Raw genomic sequence first — 18,906 nt, 5'->3', positions numbered from 1 at the left:
TTTGATTGTAAATACCAAGCCAAGTTCATCTAGGGTCATTAGTCAAGCTCATGGTCACTTGCTTGGATTTCTAGCTTTTGTTATTTGAAATAGTGCCGTTATGATTCCTCGCATATTTTGATATGTATTCCTGTCGGAATGAAAATAGCCCGATAAGCTCTTTGGAGGGGGGTGGCTAGTTGGCGAGTTGTTGGGCTAGACCACTAGTATAGGTGAGAACTTTTAATAGCGTGCTTGTAAACCTCTCTGCTGTTCTCTCCATCGAGAACGAATAAAACGAACGCATTTCCAATTCATCGTATTGTTGCCTTATTTACTGACCCTTTTCTAACGATTGTGTGATTACATGCTTTATTTTATTGCTTGCTTGGTGCATGCACAATACTAATATCGTGTGGGTTATTTGCTTGCGAGGGACATTAATGGTTGGCTTACTACCAGCAAGGGGCAAGTAAGCACCGCACGGCCCCGTTGTACGCTTAGAACGGTGGGACCGTGACACCATGCTACTTGGTCGCTATTTAATATAATCATATATGTGATTCAAACATCATTTTGTTTTCCCTTTTTTGTAAGTAAAAAGCATCGTATAGTTGATAATCATGTGAAGGTTAACTAATTTCTTATTAGTTTCCTCTTCATTGTGGTTATTCTGATTTTGATATAGATATGTTAGCCATTGGTTTTTTTTTTTTTCCTTTTTTGTTTATTAAATATTTTTTTAAGGATCACAACTGGGTGGTGAGTAGCAAATGAGGAATTGGCCAAAATTATGCAGTTTGTTGTGTCGGATAAAAATTGGTGCGGTTATGGAAGATTTTCGGATTCTGTGTAGGAGGGAGTTGGCTGTCTTGCTCCTAGAGACATGAATGTATAATACATTTGGATGTGGACTTTGGGCCCCTTTCTCGCAAAAAGACGAGAAGGTTGAGGTTTTCCGGGAATCTAATAATTTTTATTTTATTTTTAATTTCTGAAAATTTTGTCCCAAAAAAGAAGTCCACCGCCAAAAAAAGACAAAAAATAATAATATCACTTTTGTCTGCACTTTGTTTATCAAATTATAGGATTTTTTTTGCTAATAAAAAGATTATAGGATTAATTTCCCTAATAGAGAAATTGTTGGAAAAAAAATCCAGCATTGGGCGTCTCTGATTGTAGGATCGTGTCACTTTCTAATTGAAAAAAAAATAATAATAGTAATTGCAAAAATAAAATCAGACCATTGTATTTAATTGCATAGAACAAACAATTAAGAAAATTCTAATGCCTTAATGATTCAAGGATTTTAATCAACTAAGAAAAAAAAAATAAAAACAATGCCAATAATAATAATAATAAAGCCAATAAAATAGACAGTTTAAGGATTAGCACAAAATTAGATAGCTAAAACTAAATAATAGGTAATGTAATGTCCAACACGAAATAAAAACTAAATAATAAACGGCCAGAAAATCTACTCTATGTTGAAAACTAGAATTAAAAATGAAAGAAAAGTTTAGTGTAAAGAGGTATAGTAGAAATTGAGGTTTGTCCTTCAATGAGCAAATAATGCTTCAATATATAATAAAAAATATCATCCACAAATCTCTTACTTTTTCGATGTGGGATAATTGAAAAACTTATAGTTTTAAAACCCAATTGGTTTTCTTTCTCCTAATCCATGTGGGATATTTTTCTTTATGCTTCCTTATTATCTTAGACCAAAAAGATTAGTACAAACATTGCCCTCCCATGTTTCATTAAATTAGAATAATTTGATGAAACATGTAATACTTTAATTTTTCAGTCTCAGCTCTTTGTATTAGTGTCCTACGATAGCCATCGGTAAAATCATGTTGGTGTTCAATTGTCTTTGTCTACGACATTTGGTCTTCTGTCCGAACCAAAATCTTTTTGGATCATGCTTCATCGTTGCATCACTAGTCATCTTTAAAATGAATTTTTCAGCAGCTCCTAGATCCATGTTGAAGCCTATATTCATATTGTTCTTGATCTTTGGCTGTCCAAAATCTCGGTTGGTTTCAAGGTTATAATGCCCATTCCTCCACCTAAAATTGTTGGGACTGGCCTGATATGGTTGAGGGATTCCATATCAACAATACTTCTGGTTACAGTCTTGGTGTATAAACGGTTGCTCCCCAAGCTGAATTCCATTTTTGGCCAATGTAAAAACATATGGCTGAATCTTTTGTCCCATGCCTTCAAACTATTTCATCATTATTGGTGCGACCATAAAGGCCTGCACTCTAGTAGATGTTGTCCATGGAATCACTATCATTTTGGATATAGTCCGAGGGACTAGCATTGTGGTAGATGCACCTGAAGGTGCTACTGGGATGGATGTGGCCCTAAAGGCCAGCATTCCAATAGGTGTTAATAAGACTTAAATGGCCTGGATCGAAATGGACCTAGCCTAGGGAGCCAGCATCAAGGCAGAGGTGGCCTTGGAGGCTAGCATTCCTGCAAGTGTCAGTGCGGTTTGAGGTTCTTGCAACTCGATGTGTGCAACCTGGGGGCTAGCATCGGGGCTGATACGGCCTGTGGTGCCAATGTCGAGGTAGAGGCGGCCTGGGAAGCCAACACTTAATGCTCATTCTAATCATAAATTGGTAACATGCCTTTCAGTGCGGCTTGAAAAGCCTGCAACTGTTGGTACATGAATTCGAATGATGCTGCCATCTTTCTGTTGTGCTTTTTTACATCGTTACTTATCGAACATAAAATATCTCTAATGACTTTATCATCATTTGAAATTATCTCAGCTTCTTAGTTGATGGGTCCCATTTAGCATGCAAAAAAATCTAACACCTGGCGTCTCTGATTGTACAAGCATGCCACCTTGTAGATTGAAGGAAATAAAGAAAATAATAATAATAATAATTGCAAAAATAAAATCAGAAGATTGTATTTAATTCAGAGAACAAATAATTAAGAATGTTCTAATGCTTTAATGATTAAAAGAGTTTAATCAACTAAGAAAAAATAAATAAGAATAATGCCAATAATAATAATAACAATAAAGCCAATAAAATAGGCGGCCTAAGGATCAGCACAAAATTAAATAGCTAAAACTAAATAATAGGTGATGTAAGGGCCAATACTAAATAAAAACTAAATAATAAGCTGCTAGAAAGCCTGCTTTATATTGAAAACTAGAATTAAAATTGAGAGAAAAGTTTCAATGTAAAAAGATGTAGTAGAAGTTGAGGTTTGTCCTTCAATAAGCAAATGATGCTTCAACATATAATAAGAAAAACCACCCACAAATTTCTTATTTTTTTTTATGTGCGATAATTAAAAAATTTATGGCTCTAAAATACAATTGATTTTCTTTCTGCTAATCCGTATGGGATATTTTTCCTTATGCTTCCTTGTTATCTTAGACTAAAAATATTGTTACAAACAGAAATAAATATAAAAAGGTCAATACAAGTGACCATCACGTGTGAGATATAGCATGTCATACGCAATTCAGTTTTAATTATGAGAAATTCTTTTTAAAAGTCTAAAAAAATTTATATAGTCTTGTTCTTATACATTACCTTTAAATATATAAAAATATAAAATATAAAATATTTTTATATAATATTTTTACTATCTAAAATTTCCATAATTCATATGATCCCCAAATAAAAGCTAAATCACGTCTTTTTCACAAATCAAATATTAGAATCAGAGACAAAATCTAATTAAATAAAAGCTCGACTCTGACTACAATTTCGGTAACTCATTCCATCAAGTTGGGACCTCTACTCCGGCATCCTGGTAGTCTTTCTATCCCATCTCATATGCTTTTTCCCATATATTTGTCCTCGCATATTCTTGGTCCTTGTAAATCTTCTCACATGATGGTTAGTAAGTCTTTTGGGTGAACGAAACCGATAGTCAAATATCATTCTAAGAGTTGCCGTTAGAGGATCCTGTTCCAAAAATGGAGAAGAGTGGATGCCAAACAAGCTTTCTCCTCGTGGCGGCAACTTTTTTGCATAAATGTGAACAAATAAACTCTAGGTAATTTTATCATTTTGTTTTTGTTAAAATGTTTTGTATTGAAATCATAAGTATATTCACCTGATTGGTCAAACATACAAAACATATTGAGTGCCCAATCAAACATCAATGAGGCATTCATCAGAGCATTTGATCTCAAACTTATAAATATCTTTGAAAAATTTTGATTGTATATTTTTAAACATATTTAAATGATTAAATTGTATATTTTTGAACACAAAAAAGTTTGATTATTAAATGTTTTTAGTAGCAATTTTAAATGAGTGTAAAAATATAAATTTATAATAGAATTGTATATAGTTCGTTTGCTAGTACAATTAAAGTTCTCTGCAATTATTCACATTCTCATATTAGATTCTTAGTTTAAAAAATAAAAATAAAATTAAATACATTGCAAATTAACAATTATCATGTCAGCAATCAATTTGACTGATAACTATCACAAGAGCAAATTGCTTTTATTTTGGATCATCACATTATGGATAATGTCATGGGGCTTTCAAAACCATGCATGATTTAAACAGTTGAAAGAATGGATCTAATCATTTACTTGCTTTGAAATTTGACATGGGCAAAGCATATGATCGGGTGAAATACAATTTTATTAGATAAATTATTTTTGCAATGGGTTTTGCTTAGAGCTGGTTTGATACTTTTATGAAATGTATTTCATCATTTACTTATTCTATACTCATTAATGGTAAAGTCTATGGTTTAATTCATTCGAATTGTGGTTTGAGATAAGGAGATCCATTTGTGCTAAAAGTCTTTCATCATTATTAAAAGAGGCTAAGTTGGAGAGGAAGTTGTGTGGGATTAAGGTTGCAAGAAATAGTCCATGTGTTTCCTATTTGTTTTTTGTGAATGGTATCATTTTTGGAAAAGCTATGATGGAAGAGTGCAAAAATATTTTGCAGCTATTGAGGACATATGAGCAAGCATTGGTTCAATCTATCAATATGCAGAAGACGATTGCATCTTTCAATCCTAGTAGGTTTTGGAAATAAGAAATATGGTTAAATCTGTTTTTCATATTCAAAAACTGATATTGGATATGGAAAATATTTGGGGCTTCCAATTTGATTTGGAGAAATTAAATAAAACATTTCTAAATATTGAAGGAATGGGTTTGGGAAAAGTTAACGGGGTATAGGGAAAAGCTTTTGTTGAAAGCACACAAGGAAATTCTAATAAAATCTATTGTTTAGTCGATTCTTGGTTATACTATAGGATGTTTTAGACTTCCAAAATGAGGCTAAGGAGGTTGATATTTTAAACAGTTTTGGTGGGGACATGTAGGTGATAACAGAGGTATTTATTGGAAAAATTGGGAAACATTGTTTCAGCCTAAAGCTATGGGTGGTATGAGTGTTTGGATCACTTGGGGATTTTAATCGTGCTTTACTAGCCAAACAATAGTGGCGTTTGCTTTTGAAACCCAATTAATTTGTCTAGTCGCATTTTAAAGGTTTATGCTGCCCAATTAGCTTGTGTAGCTTATCAACTTGCAGATATTTTCACAAAGCCTTTATCTCTTATTTGTTTTACTCAACTTCGATCCAAGCTCACCGTTGCAGATCATTGGGTTTTACTTGTGGAGGGATGATAAGGATAAAAGCCCTTTGGAGACCTATTTTGTATCGCTCACGTGTCAAACATTAAGTCTAGCATAGGTGTCTTATGTAATATGAAGTCTCGTGTAGGTGTCCAATGTAAATGTCTTTTTTTTTTTTTTTTTTTGGTGAATGTCCAATGTAAATGTTTCGTTTTAGAGAATATTCCCTTGGAATATCCATAGATGAGTCTGGAATAGTTACTAAAGTTTCGGGATTTACCTTGGGTTTCCACACCATCACTATTCAAAAAGCCTATTGCTATTGAATATTATCTTGGTATCCGAGCTTGAAAAGATAAACATCTATTATGTCTCTTTCAATTGCTCCTGGGGATTCACCTTGTGTTCCTTCGACCACCCAAGCATTTGTTCCCCATCTGCTACACCTTTTTCCTAATATTTTTAGCTACAATCTTTCTATAAAACTTGATCAAAAGAACTTCTTCTTGTGGAACAGGTGCTGCTAAATCTTCGTTAAAATAAGTTAGAAGTCTTCATCAATGGCGTTAAGTTGTGCCCTTCGGAGTATGTTTCCCTCACTAATGGTTAAACTAATAATAGTGGCTCTACTTCAGTTACACCGTCAACTCAGATTTCACACATTTGGTCTAGCTTAACCAATATGGATGCATTTGTCCTGAGTCAAGTTCTCAATTATACTGCCACTTTTTATCCTTGGCGAGCTCTTGAGCTCCTTTGCACTTCTCAATCTAGAGCTCACATCCTCATATTTAAAATACAACTGCAATTCATAAAGAAGGGGTTATCTAGCACCAATGACTACATAGTGCGCATTAAGAATGCTGAAAATACTCTAGCAACTGCTAGGGACCTATTTGATGAACAAGACCTTATTCTTTATATACTAATAGGTTTTGGGTTTGAATATGACCCAAACGGTGCAAGCTTTACTTCTTAACCATGTGACAAGGTTAGAATAGCTCAACTCAGTTGTGGCTCCTGTTAACTTTGCTGCTGCAAATTTGATTGTGCACAGCAATGGTCAAAATAGCGGAAACAACAACAACAACAATTATTTAGAAAGAGGCAACCACTCTTTCAATGGTAGAGGTGGAACTCATGGAGGTGCACCACAAAGGGGTCATGGTTGTAGAAGGGGTGACGCTAGAAGGAATACTGGACCTATATGTCAAATATGCTGAAAGCCAAGACACATTGTCACTTCATGTTATCTCTATTTTGATCATTCCATTCATGGTCCTGGAGTAAACCAAATGACCACTTACGCTACTCCTGAAATTGTAGCAGTTACTTCCTAGTTTGTTGACAGTGGCGCCACTCATCACATGGCATGAATCTAGCCAATCTTGAACAACACAGCTCCTATCGTGGCCATGAGAGACTGACCACTGGTAATGGTAAAGGTTTGTATATCAAACACCAATGTATCTCTTCCCTGCCTTTTGAACTTAAGCCCATTTCATTACGAAAAGTTCATATCCCAAATATTACCAAGAATTTGTTTAGTGTTTCTCAGCTAACGACTGATAACAATGTTGTTATTGAATTTCATTCCAATTTTTGTGTTGAGAAAGACAAGATTGTTAGGAAGAGTACTTTTAAGAGGGAAGCTTAGTAACAGGCGCTATTAATTGCTGGCCCCTGAATCTGCAAAGTCACCCACTACTACACCTACTATGTTTTTGTTGTCTGCTTTTAATGTTTTCCCTAAACTCTTAATGAGTAGTGCTATGTGTTTGGAAATGTTAATCCAGATGTTTGGCACTAATGTTTGGCCCATCAATCAAGGAAAGTTTTGTCTACAGCATTATAAACACAATTTAAATGAAAATGAACAAGTTTCATTTTGTTAATCCTACCAGTATGGCAAAATGCATTGACTTCCTTTTAAACTTTCTGATACCAAAAATAAAGCCCCTTCGAACTTATTCATTCTAATATTTGGGGATCGTCTCCAAAAAATTCAACTGAGGGTTTTCAATATTATGTCATTTCATTGATGATTTTTCTCGTTTTATGTGGGTTTATCCTTTAAAAAAACAAATATGAGGTTTGCTCTGTGTTTATAAAATTCAAATAGATGGTTTGAAATCAACTAGAAAGAAACATAAAATGTATTCAAACTTGCTGAGAAGGTGAGCATAAAACAATAGTTCTTTTTCTTCAACAAAATGGCATTCTTTTCGGACATCCCTGTCCTCATGGAAACCAACAAAATGGTAGAGGTGAGAAAAAACATTGCCATATAATAGAGATTGGTCTAACTCTTCTTGCTCAAGCTACTATGCCTTTTATATTTTGGTGAAAGCATTTTCATCAGCAGTGTTCCTCATAAATCAACTTCTAACCTCCGTTATTAGCAATGTTTCCCCTTTTAAATGCTTATGTGAAAGAGACCTTGTCTATTCCTTTTTAAAGATTTTTTGGGCGTGAATGCTTCCTCTGCCTTAGACCCTGTAACTCACATAAATTGATTTTCATTCATCTCAATGTGTCTTTATAGGCTATAGCATAGAACACAAGGTTATCATGGCTTACTTTCTAGTGGACCAGTCTACATCTCCCGGTATGTTAATTTAATGAAACTTCCTTTCCTTTTAAATCTACTTTTAAAGTTCTTTTTCTCCACTCACACTCTGATATATTTTTGTTTGATGGGTCTATAGTTGTCTCACCTACCACTGCGGGTGTTACACTAAGCACCTCTGGAACGAATCCCTTAATAGATAACTATTTACTAAGCTTTCCTCACTCAGTCTCAACCTGTGATTCCTTTACACAATAGTCCACTCAAAATGATAGCACCACCAAATACAAATTCTGCTCCCACTATTGCCTGTGAGCCTCATTGACCTCTTTCCCACAACCTAGCCTTTCAGACTAAGCAACTTGATAATCCTACACCTATTCTTTCTCATGGGCATATTTCTCCATTGATTATGTCCCCCTCTACTATCACACATGCATTTATACCCTTATCAAACCTTCACTTTCTCATACAGTCTCTCATAATTCTATACCTTTTGCTATTTACTTGACTTTTCCCTCTCAATCTTCTTTGCCTTTGCACCCTATGCTCACCTGATAAAAAATGGGGTCACTTAAACCAAGACTCTTTCTCTCCAATCAAACTTCCTTTGCTCATGAATCCTATACTGTCTCTGAAGCCTTTAAATGTTTCTTACAAGGAAACAAGCTATGCAATCTAAGTTCCAAGCTTTACAATTTTACCATACTTGGACATTAGTTCCCTTTGACTATCGGTACAGTATTATGGGTAATAAATGGGTTTTCAATACCAAGAATAATTCTGATGGTTCGGTGTTTTGTCTTAAAGCTTGCTTGGTGGCTAAAGGTTTGCACCAACATCTGAGTATGGACTATCTGGAAACCTTTAGCCCGATTGTTAAACCAACTACAATCTAAACCATTCACTCTATTGCAGTGACCAAATGATGATCTATCCAATGGCTAGACGTGAACAATGCCTTCTTAAATGGTTTTCTTCATGATACTGTGTTCATGTCTCAGCTTGAAGGCTTCATTGATCCCTCCAAACCCACCCATGTTCGTTGATTACATAAGGCCATCTATGGTTTTAAGCAAGCACCGCGAGCATGGTTTGATAGACTTTGATCCACTTTAGTTGCCATAGGCTTCACCAATGCCAAATCTGATGCATCTCTGTTTATGTATAATTTTTGTCCACGGTTGATCCGTTTTCTTGCCTATGTGGATGATATTTTGGTAACTAGGAATGATACCACCTTTATTCAACAGCTAATTAGTGAGTGAACTCTCTTTCAAGGCTCCCTTTCAAGGCTCCCTTTTTGCCTTGAAAGACTTTGCATTGATGGCCTTATTTTGTCTCAGTCAAAATACATTCTTGATCTGCTAAATAGAACTAACATGTGTGATTGTAAACTTTCTGATACTCCGACATGTACTAGCAGCTGTTTGTCTACAACATTTGGGGAACTTTTCTCAAATCCTTCTCTCTTTAGAAGCACCATTGGGGCCCTTCAATAACTTACTTTTACTTGGCCATAGATAGCTTTTATAGTCAATCAACTAAGTCAATTTTTGAAAGAGCCTCATCTTCCTCGTTAGTAGATGCAAGCATGTTCTCAGACACTTGAAAAGGATATCTCAATTTGGTCTTCACATCGGACCAGCTTTTCATCATGTGTTAATTGCATATGCAACTTTTCATCTTCACAAAAACTTTATCTCTTTTTTGTTTTACTAAACTTTGATCTGAGCTCACCATTGCATGTCACCAGGTTTCACTTGCGGGGGGATGATAAGGATAAAGCTCTATAGAGACCTTGTCTTGTATCACTCACGTGTCAAATATTAAGTCTTGTGTAGGTGTGTTATGTAATATAAAGTCTTGTATAAGTGGCCAATGTAAATGTTTTGCTTTAGAGAATATTCTCTCGGAATATCCATATATAAGTCTATGGAATAGTTGCTAAAGTTTCATAGTGTTCCCTTGGGTCCCAGTATAACATATATATATATATATATATACATCTTGCCATGGAAACATTGGGATACATGCAAACAACTATTTAAAAAGCCTATTACTACTGAATATTATTTATGAAGCTATTTCTTATCTAGCTTGTGAGAATCGGCAACAAAGTGGAATTTGATTCCTCCAAAACCTGGTAAATTGAAGATTAATGTGGATGGAGGTATCTTGAAAAGTTGCAATAATGCTGGTGTCGGAACAGTGATACAAAATGAGCATGGTCAGTTGATGGCAACAGCAACTATTTCTTTTTTGAAATGCATTGCACTTATTCTAGAATTATTGGCTCTACGAAAGGCTCCGAAATTTATTGTTCAATGTGGTTTTTGTGATGCTGAATTCATAAGTGATTTAAAAGCTACCATTCAAGCTATCACATCTACATATTGTTATATGGGTTTTGATTGCTTTCTTGTTGAAGACATTAAGGTATGGTTGATTTTGCATGGGAATCTTTCTTGCTCTTTTGAGCATCGAGAGTCAAATAATGTAGCTCGTGTTTTGGCTCAAGATGTTGTGAAATTGAGCTATTTTGAATCTTAGGATGGAAATTGGTACCGATTGGTTGGATCAAGCTATCCAAGTTGATATGTGTATCTCTGGAAGTTCCTTTTGTAAAATATTTCTTTTCGAAGTAGAAAAAGAAAAATCTATCACATAGTTGTAAGAATTTTGCCATTTGTGGAGTAAGTACTAGTCATGCGTTGTTCCCTTCATGAAGCTAACACTACAAGAAAATTATCAATTACCGAGGAATGCAAATTGTCGGCGAAGCTGAAAAATTCATCGGTAAAGGATTTACCGAGGAAACTACATTTGTTGGCACTGTCGTTGCGTATGTGTCCTCGAGGATTGTATTAATCGATGAATATCTTACGTTTCTTGGTGAATCACTTTATCGACGAATACTAAACTTTCTCACCAAATAATATTTCCATCGACCCAAGAATTGTCGGTAAAGGGTTTTGCAGACAAAAAAAGAAGCACTTGACAATACAATGCTGACAATTTTTAAAACTATTAGCGATGACAAGATGTTGTCCGGCAAGGCACCTTTAGCGACGAATTGATTGTTTGTCGGCAACGAGTTCTCTAGCGACGACACTATAATTTGTTGGCATAGGCTCCATTAAAGATGAAGTTATAGTTGTCAGAAAATGTGTCATTGCCGACGAAATTTATATTTGTCGCCAAATAGCTATTTAGTGAGGAAACTGGTCTTCGACAATGGTTTTTTTGGACAAATATACCATTGTCGATAAAATATTTTAGCGGCAAAACTTTTTCTATTGGTAAATATTCAATCATTTGCCGATGAAAGTGAGTTTTTCGGCAAAAGAATTTCCAATTTTTATAAAATTTTTTTGCAAAATATGATGGACGAAAGTTTTTATTAACCTGAATATGTTTTATCAACACAAATATGATACAAATTTTCATATTGTACAAAAGTAAGTGAACAAAAGCTACCACAATAAAATCCAAAAGTGAATAAAAATCCAAAAGCTACCACAATAAAATGAAAATATTCATCTTTATCAACAAGCAGCTGATGGAGGGGGTGGAGGGGGTGGAGGAAAACAAACAGATGTACCATCACCAGAGCAAGAGTGTTGTACCATAATTTGTCGTATAAACTCTTTATTTGGCTCATATCTTCTTCATATTTTGACATTCGTTCTTCATTTTGTTGCCTATATGAGTCATATTTTTCTTTTAAAATTGTCATCCGTTCTTCACTTTGTTGCCTGTATGAGTCATATTCATCTTTCAAACTTGACAATCACTCATGCAAAGCAATTGTACCTGGTGATGGTTGTCTTTTACGAGAATATGAGGCTGGTTTCGGACCATATCCCATGCCGGGTATATATCCTGCTCTAGTTCCCAATACTTCATCAGCAATCACATTCTCATCCACCAATTCAAATCCTTCCTCACATAGTTGTGAACGTCTTTGATGCATGTCCTCCTACAAAAAACAAAAATTCATATGAATGTATTATTCACTTAGAAAAGTGAGAATTACAAGGTGTTTCTTAGTTTGGGAGGAGAAATGTAGAAAACTATTTACATACATATCTTTGTCGAGCTATCTTATTGATCCAACCTTTTTTATGATGATAATGCATATTATGAAAAAAGTCCACCCTTCCTAGTGTTTGTCCTGCAAGAAAATTCTGCTTGTTCATAAAAATGTTATCTATAGAAAATTAACAAACAAGTAAATTGCCAATTTTAAATGTTATACAGAGAATTTTGGACAAAAATATACATGTATATATATACCTTTGATTTTTCCTGAAGATCATATACAAAGGGTTTCGATCCTCCATAATGACTATAAGGCACATTTTCATGATTTTTTTTGTTTACTTGTGAACGATGTTGCACATGGTACCTTTAATCAATTTGAAAGTATAATGTAATAACCATAAATATAATAAAAATTAATCACGTATACCAGATATTTTGCATTGGTGCCAAAAAAATCACATAGTCGATGCCAATCCACTTACTTTAAGCCTAAGGGAGGAGTAGATTGTTTAGCTTCTTCGATAGTCTCAAACTCCAAAAGCGAATATGAAGTCTATGACAAAAATCACTATATGCTTTGCCCATTAAAGTATTGACATAGTTAACATATCTCTCATCTTCTAGGTCAATATCAAACTTAAACTGCAAAAAGAATAATAGAAGTATAGATGCTTAGAAATTTCCAATAACACTTAGCACCAGCAACAACCTTAGATGCTTAGAAAATCTAATAGCACTTAGAACCACCAACAATCTTGGAAAATCCAATAGCACTTAGAACCATTAGCACTTATCTATATGTAGACATTTTAGTGTATATATATATATAATATATATACACATACACTTCCAACAGAACCAATATAAATTAGTTAGCATTTAATATTGGCATAAAGATGAAGTATATTTGAGAAGATTTGCAAGCTAGTAATGCAAGAAGAGAAGATTTGAAAATGCATACAGAAGAATAATTAATGAAATAGGCATTAGCAGCACTAGCATAGGACCTCATAGATGAGCAGCCTTAATAGTTAGAAAACATAGAGGAAAATCCAGAATGGTTATGAACCTGTAAAAGATCTCTGATTCATTTTCTTTCATTCTCATTGATCTTCATCCATGCTTCAACGTGTAGAGGAGCATGCTTTCTTGTCAGGACCCGTCCAGAATTTCTCCCTGGAACCCTAGACAAGCCCTGATCCCAGGGAAATACCACCGAACCTTCCAACGGAAAATCCGACAGCACCTCTCCTAAAGGTAGGACTAACCAAAATTTACCTGCACTGAAAACACACTTCTAAAAACATCCCCTTATTCCTCCCACAATACTACAAATTGATTCCACAAATTTCAGCACTTCAAATAATAACAGCAGCAACCCAGTGCATAAGAACAACTACACGTCCAATATAGTATACAGAGCATTATACAGATACATGTGAAATTTATACAATGATAGATAAGAAGTAATACAGGATGGAGAGGAAAAAGGGAAGAAATACTTCTTGAACCTTCGGCAACGAATTGAGACGTTGGGCTCGTCTCGGACAATCAACGTCTCCAACCTGGACCTAGAGGAACGGAATTTAAGAGTGTGAGATGCTAATCATCTCAGTGAGTGACCCTATCTACTATACAATATAATATCACGGTAATAGCGTAGGTAAATAATAATTACTTGGAAATAATAATTTCTCTTAAAACCCTTACAATTCTCTCGGTTGGAAAAGTTCCCCTTTTAAAACCTTTTCACAAAACCCTTTGTTCGTACTTCCCGAAAACCAAGGGACCAAATAATTTAATAAACAACAAATAAATAAATAAACACCCCAAATATAAATAAACTGCAATAAATTATAATAAATAATTTTGTACTCTTTGGGGTTTGAAATTTCTATCCGAAAAATTTGTACTTGTGCACCACACCATATACCAATGATGCCCTCCGATACCCAGCGTCCTGAGCACCGACTGGTGGGGGGGATTAAAGAGAGAAACTTGCAAACGGCACTTCGGCGTCCTGACAATACCGCTGCTGAACCATCATCCCGGCCAAGGAGGGGGGTGGTTGTGGCCAATAACATACTTGCCTGCCCATGGTCCAATGGCAACTACGGGAGAAATAATACTTGCGCGTTAAACCACATAATTCTTGCGCGCTAAACCACGTGTCCATACACCAGAACACCAATACTGTATGAGTGCGTCTAAAATAATTATTACACCAACCGTACCGTTTTTCCAAAATTACCGTGGAAAATATACCAAAATTTCTCAATTACCATCCCACATATTTTTATTCAACAAACCGGTACGAAAACATCGATAACAAACAAAACCATAATTTTCTCGTAGTACGAGGTTCAACGATTAAAATACAGCGGGCATAATTTATAAAATTAAACCACCAATTTGAACAAATAATTTTCTTAAATATTCAAACCAATTATGCCTAAAAAGTAATACTTAAAACCACGTACGATTATTACCGAAATATACTTTGCTCATGCATAATAAATACCATTTAATCACCATAAAATAAGAATCGAGAATTTCTTAATGACCCCAAAATTCCATTTAGCACCAATGGGTAATTATATATAAAACAATATTTTTTTTCCTACTATATTTAAATTCCACCACATGAGCATAATTTCAGATACCAATTTAACAGCAATTAAATATAATTAATTATCCCAAAATATTTATTAAAGGTGGGTCACTCACCTGGAGCACACAATTAAACCATGATCCACCATGGGATCAATTCCATGACTCACCGGTGCTCCTAGAACACAATTCACACACAGTCAAATAAATTAATATTTTATTCGGATAAATAATACCCGGTACCCGGGGGGTCAAACACAAACGTTATCCAAAATAGTCGAATAATATACCGAATCGAAGCTTGAGCGACGAGGATTACAAACCCGGTCTCCATCAACCCCAACTCCGTCGGAGGTGGCCGGAATTTGGCCGAAAAGCTTCGGCCGGTTTTCAATTCCTCGTATCTCGCAAACCGCTTCGAATTTTTGAGATTGGAGGCCATTTTTGAACTCAGAGGACCCAAAATAGGGGGAGAGGAGGTTGAATTTGGACTGGGTTGGCCGGAAAACACAAGAAAAGAGGAGAGATAAATTTTTCCGGCCGGCGGCTTCTCCGGCCCGATCGGGGCGCGTCCGGCCGCCGGTGACCGTGAAAATTGGCGGCCGAGCTCGCCTCCTCCCTCCGCTCATCACTGGCCAACGCGTGTGGACTATGGGTGGCCGAAATTTAAAAACACGGTGAGGCCGAGAGGGAGAAAGGAAAGGAAAGGAAGAAGAAAAGAAGAAGAAGGAAGAAGAAGAAGAAGAAGAAGAAGAACGGGGCTGGGTCCCCTTTTTTCCCACGTGGGGGAAAAGAAAAGAAAAATAAAATAAAATAAAAATAATTAATTAATTAAATAATAATATTATTATTTTAAATAATAATATAAAAAATATGATATTACACATGGTTGACATGTGGCTTCTCAACATGGTGACACATAGTCACCTTCGTTAAGTCACACGTGGCACATCGTTACGCGTTTAAAAATAATATTAAAATAATACGATGTTTGAAAAACTCTGCAGGTCCATAACTTTCAAACCACATGTCCAAATCGGACGTGCCGCTAGTCTACGGACTCGTATCGACGAGCACTTCACAACTATGCATGAGCCAAAGCTCAATCTTGCATGAATAAAAAGTCAACTCCGGCACCCCTTGGACAGTTTGGACCTCAACTTGTTTTGCTCATAACTTTTCAAACCGTAGCTCCGTTTTCAACGTGCTACTAGTCAACGAACTCGTGCCAACGTGTACATCGTAACGGTACCTCAGTCAACCTAGAATTCCAATTGGATCAAAAAGTCAACTTTTGACCCCTTGGTCAACGGTCAACAGTCAACCTCGGTCAACGTGCAAAAATTCTAACATGGTTCGGGACGGGGTGTTACATTTCTTACTAGATAACTGCACTCACTTGTTAATTTACTTGAAATCTCGTTGTTCGTGGGTCTCCCAATGTCATAATCAAGTTCCACCGTTAACCTCGTCATAGTTGCAACCATAGCTGCAGTTCCTTTACCAATAGTCCTTCCTCTAACATTTTTGCTTTGCAAATGGGATGTTGAAAATATGCAACAAAAAAACAAGGCATTTATGTACATAATATAGACTTATTAATACTAGTTTAAGCAAGTATTTATAGTCACTAATATTGAACTACTACTGTAGGAAACGGTAAGGCTTGATCCTTCCTGTCTAAGTTAGTAACTCTGGAACTTCTAAGGTGGCGGCAGGGGTGGTGGGGGAAGAGGTGGCAGAGGAGATGGTAAGGCTTGGTCATTCCTGTCTAAGTTAGTAACTCTAGAACTTTTAAAGCCATACTTTCTGCTTATAACTATGTATATATATATATATCTATATATTTCTTTATTTATTTTGTGCTTTGGAATAAAATATATCTATATATATATATATATATATATATATATATATATTTTAGTTTGCATCTATCTATGTGGGTATTGCAATGGGAGTTGTGCATCAGTTGTATTTTGCAAGTATAATTATAAGATGCCTCCTTTTCACGATAATATGGCCATGAAAGAGCACCTCAAGTCCTGGCTTATGCAATGGCATGCACTGTTAGATAAACAACTAATTAATTAGGCTCTGCTTCAAGAAGATGCAGAAACCAGCTAGCTAGGCTCTCTAACTTCTTAATTACGAACTCAACCTTGCAGAAATTGTCTCAAACTAGCTCAATTAAGCTAGCTGGCTGCTTATTTCTATCTTTATCTCTCTATGTTTGTCTGATCTGGGAATTTACTGACAGTTATTAGTTTTATATAAATTTGACAAGGTGTCAGAGACCAAATGGTATAATTAAATTCAAAGCTTGTTTGAGTAAAGTAAAAAATTAAAAAAAAAATGCGTATATGGAAGTTTCCTGTTAATTTCAATCATATGACTCTATAAATAATTACTATCAATTTTATGTTTGACAAAGTTGTTGCATGAACAGTATCCTGGAAAATTGATAATGCTTCTGAACAATTCTAACAAGCTTACAATTCTAGTTGTGTTCTGCTAGTTTACAATTCTCTCAAGTCCATTTATGTAGATTCTATCAAAGAATAAGAAAAACGAATTTAATCGTCCAAACTCCGGTAGATTCACATGAAGCAAAATAAAATAAAACCCGTAGCTTCTGGTCTATATCTACTTACTGGTTGCTACAATACATAGTAATTATCATTCAAGTAGAAAGACCAATGGTTATACTGGTCCCACAATGCTAGATGCCAAACACTCGGTCTATTTATCAGAGAAGCATCATTGGGGAAACTTCATCCAACACTTTTAAGGAAAAGTTGAACAAAGTTATCAATTTTTGCTGGTTCTAGATTCAGTTAGCATGCTAGCATACCAAATGAAAAATACCAAAACCACTTGACATGCGTGTTATGTTCAATGAAAAACACAGACTCGAAGTTTTTTGGTTTTCTATATCATGAAACTGTATGTAGTGACTATTCATGACTGGCAGCTTGGCAGCAAAAAGATGACACATTTTCATTTATATATATATGTATATAGTCTCAATTCAGAACATGGTGATGATATAGAAGATAAACTTACTTGCTTGCTAAGTAAACATGAAAGATAACTTGCATGCTTGCTAAGTAAACATGAAAGATGCACATATACTAAATTTTAGGTGTACCTGTGCTACTATGAAGACTAGGACATGTGCCGGATGAAACAGATGGAGCGAATGGAGCAGCTAAAGCAGGAGGAGTAGATGGAGGGGATGGAATTGATGAGCTCGGTTCTGGTATGCTAGGTGTCGGAATGATCAGAGTCAAAGGAACTGCATTAATATCCCCTGATTCGCCACGATCACATCCACGGCCACGGCCATGCTCATGGGCACCAACTTGAGAATGACCACGCCGTAACTTATGCATCTAATTTAATATATGATGTTCTGCTTACACATAAGGGATACATGTTAAGGAAGCAAGGTATAACACATAAAAGTAAAGTAAAAGTATGTACTCAACTGTTAAATACTTTTTTTTTTATTAGCAAAATCCACTTAGTTTGTGGTTGGAAGCAACAAACATACTGATCGGTCAAACACAGGACATTTAATGTGCTTTTACAACTTGGACAACTGATTTAACAATCATATAATATCCCACAATCCAAAAAACAAAAACAAAAACAAATATAGAAACAAAGACAGAAACAACAACCAAAAACAGAAAGGAACAAATGAAGACAACAGCAGCACCACAGATCAGGTGATCAATCACTATCGTCTTCTTCTATTAAGACATGATCTTCACTGTCTGATGCAAGATTATCACCACTCATTGAATTATCACTTCCATCATCTATAAAATCAACATCACATAAGACTGTAACATGTCAACATATGCAACGACGTCTGGTTCAACATCAACTCGTTGCAGCTGCAGGTCATTTAACTCATCATTAACCATCCACTCAATAGCTGATGACTCATCCTCTTGATATGCATCTAGTGATGATATTTCAACTTCATCATGCTCCTCTAACTTTTCAGGAATATCCCACAAATTTCTTTGGTGTGCCTTTTGAACAACTTTCCAATGGATCCTTAATTTAGGATCATGGATGTAGAAAATCTGTTGAGGTTGAC

At 35.4% G+C, this 18,906-nt stretch overlaps 2 long non-coding RNA genes across 5 annotated transcripts; one reads left to right on the top strand and one right to left on the bottom strand.

Annotated features, from left to right (window-relative positions):
• Window positions 1-5,862: 5,862 nt before the first annotated feature.
• Window positions 5,863-10,160, top strand: LOC125421416 (uncharacterized). 3 transcript variants are annotated; one of them, XR_007239761.2, is made up of 3 exons: window positions 5,878-7,014; window positions 8,115-8,177; window positions 9,057-9,888. It is a non-coding gene; the product is annotated as an uncharacterized LOC125421416 (long non-coding RNA). The 3 variants fall into 3 exon arrangements; XR_007239759.2 differs by lacking the exon at window positions 9,057-9,888 and adding an exon at window positions 9,895-10,160 and having other exon boundaries at window positions 5,879-7,014; XR_007239760.2 differs by lacking the exons at window positions 8,115-8,177; window positions 9,057-9,888 and adding an exon at window positions 9,895-10,160 and having other exon boundaries at window positions 5,863-7,014.
• Window positions 10,161-11,560: 1,400 nt separating this feature from the next.
• Window positions 11,561-15,457, bottom strand: LOC125422827 (uncharacterized). 2 transcript variants are annotated; one of them, XR_009640495.1, is made up of 4 exons: window positions 13,255-15,457; window positions 12,438-12,827; window positions 12,227-12,315; window positions 11,561-12,120 (listed from the first exon to the last, which is right to left on the bottom strand). It is a non-coding gene; the product is annotated as an uncharacterized LOC125422827 (long non-coding RNA). The 2 variants fall into 2 exon arrangements; XR_009640496.1 differs by lacking the exon at window positions 12,227-12,315.
• Window positions 15,458-18,906: the final 3,449 nt, after the last annotated feature.

The sequence above is a fragment of the Ziziphus jujuba genome, chromosome 8 (genome assembly GCF_031755915.1).
Source record: "Ziziphus jujuba cultivar Dongzao chromosome 8, ASM3175591v1".
Classification (NCBI taxonomy): domain Eukaryota; kingdom Viridiplantae; phylum Streptophyta; class Magnoliopsida; order Rosales; family Rhamnaceae; genus Ziziphus; species Ziziphus jujuba.
Note: the sequence above shows the minus strand (reverse complement) of the source record. Positions and strands in the feature narration are given on the sequence as shown.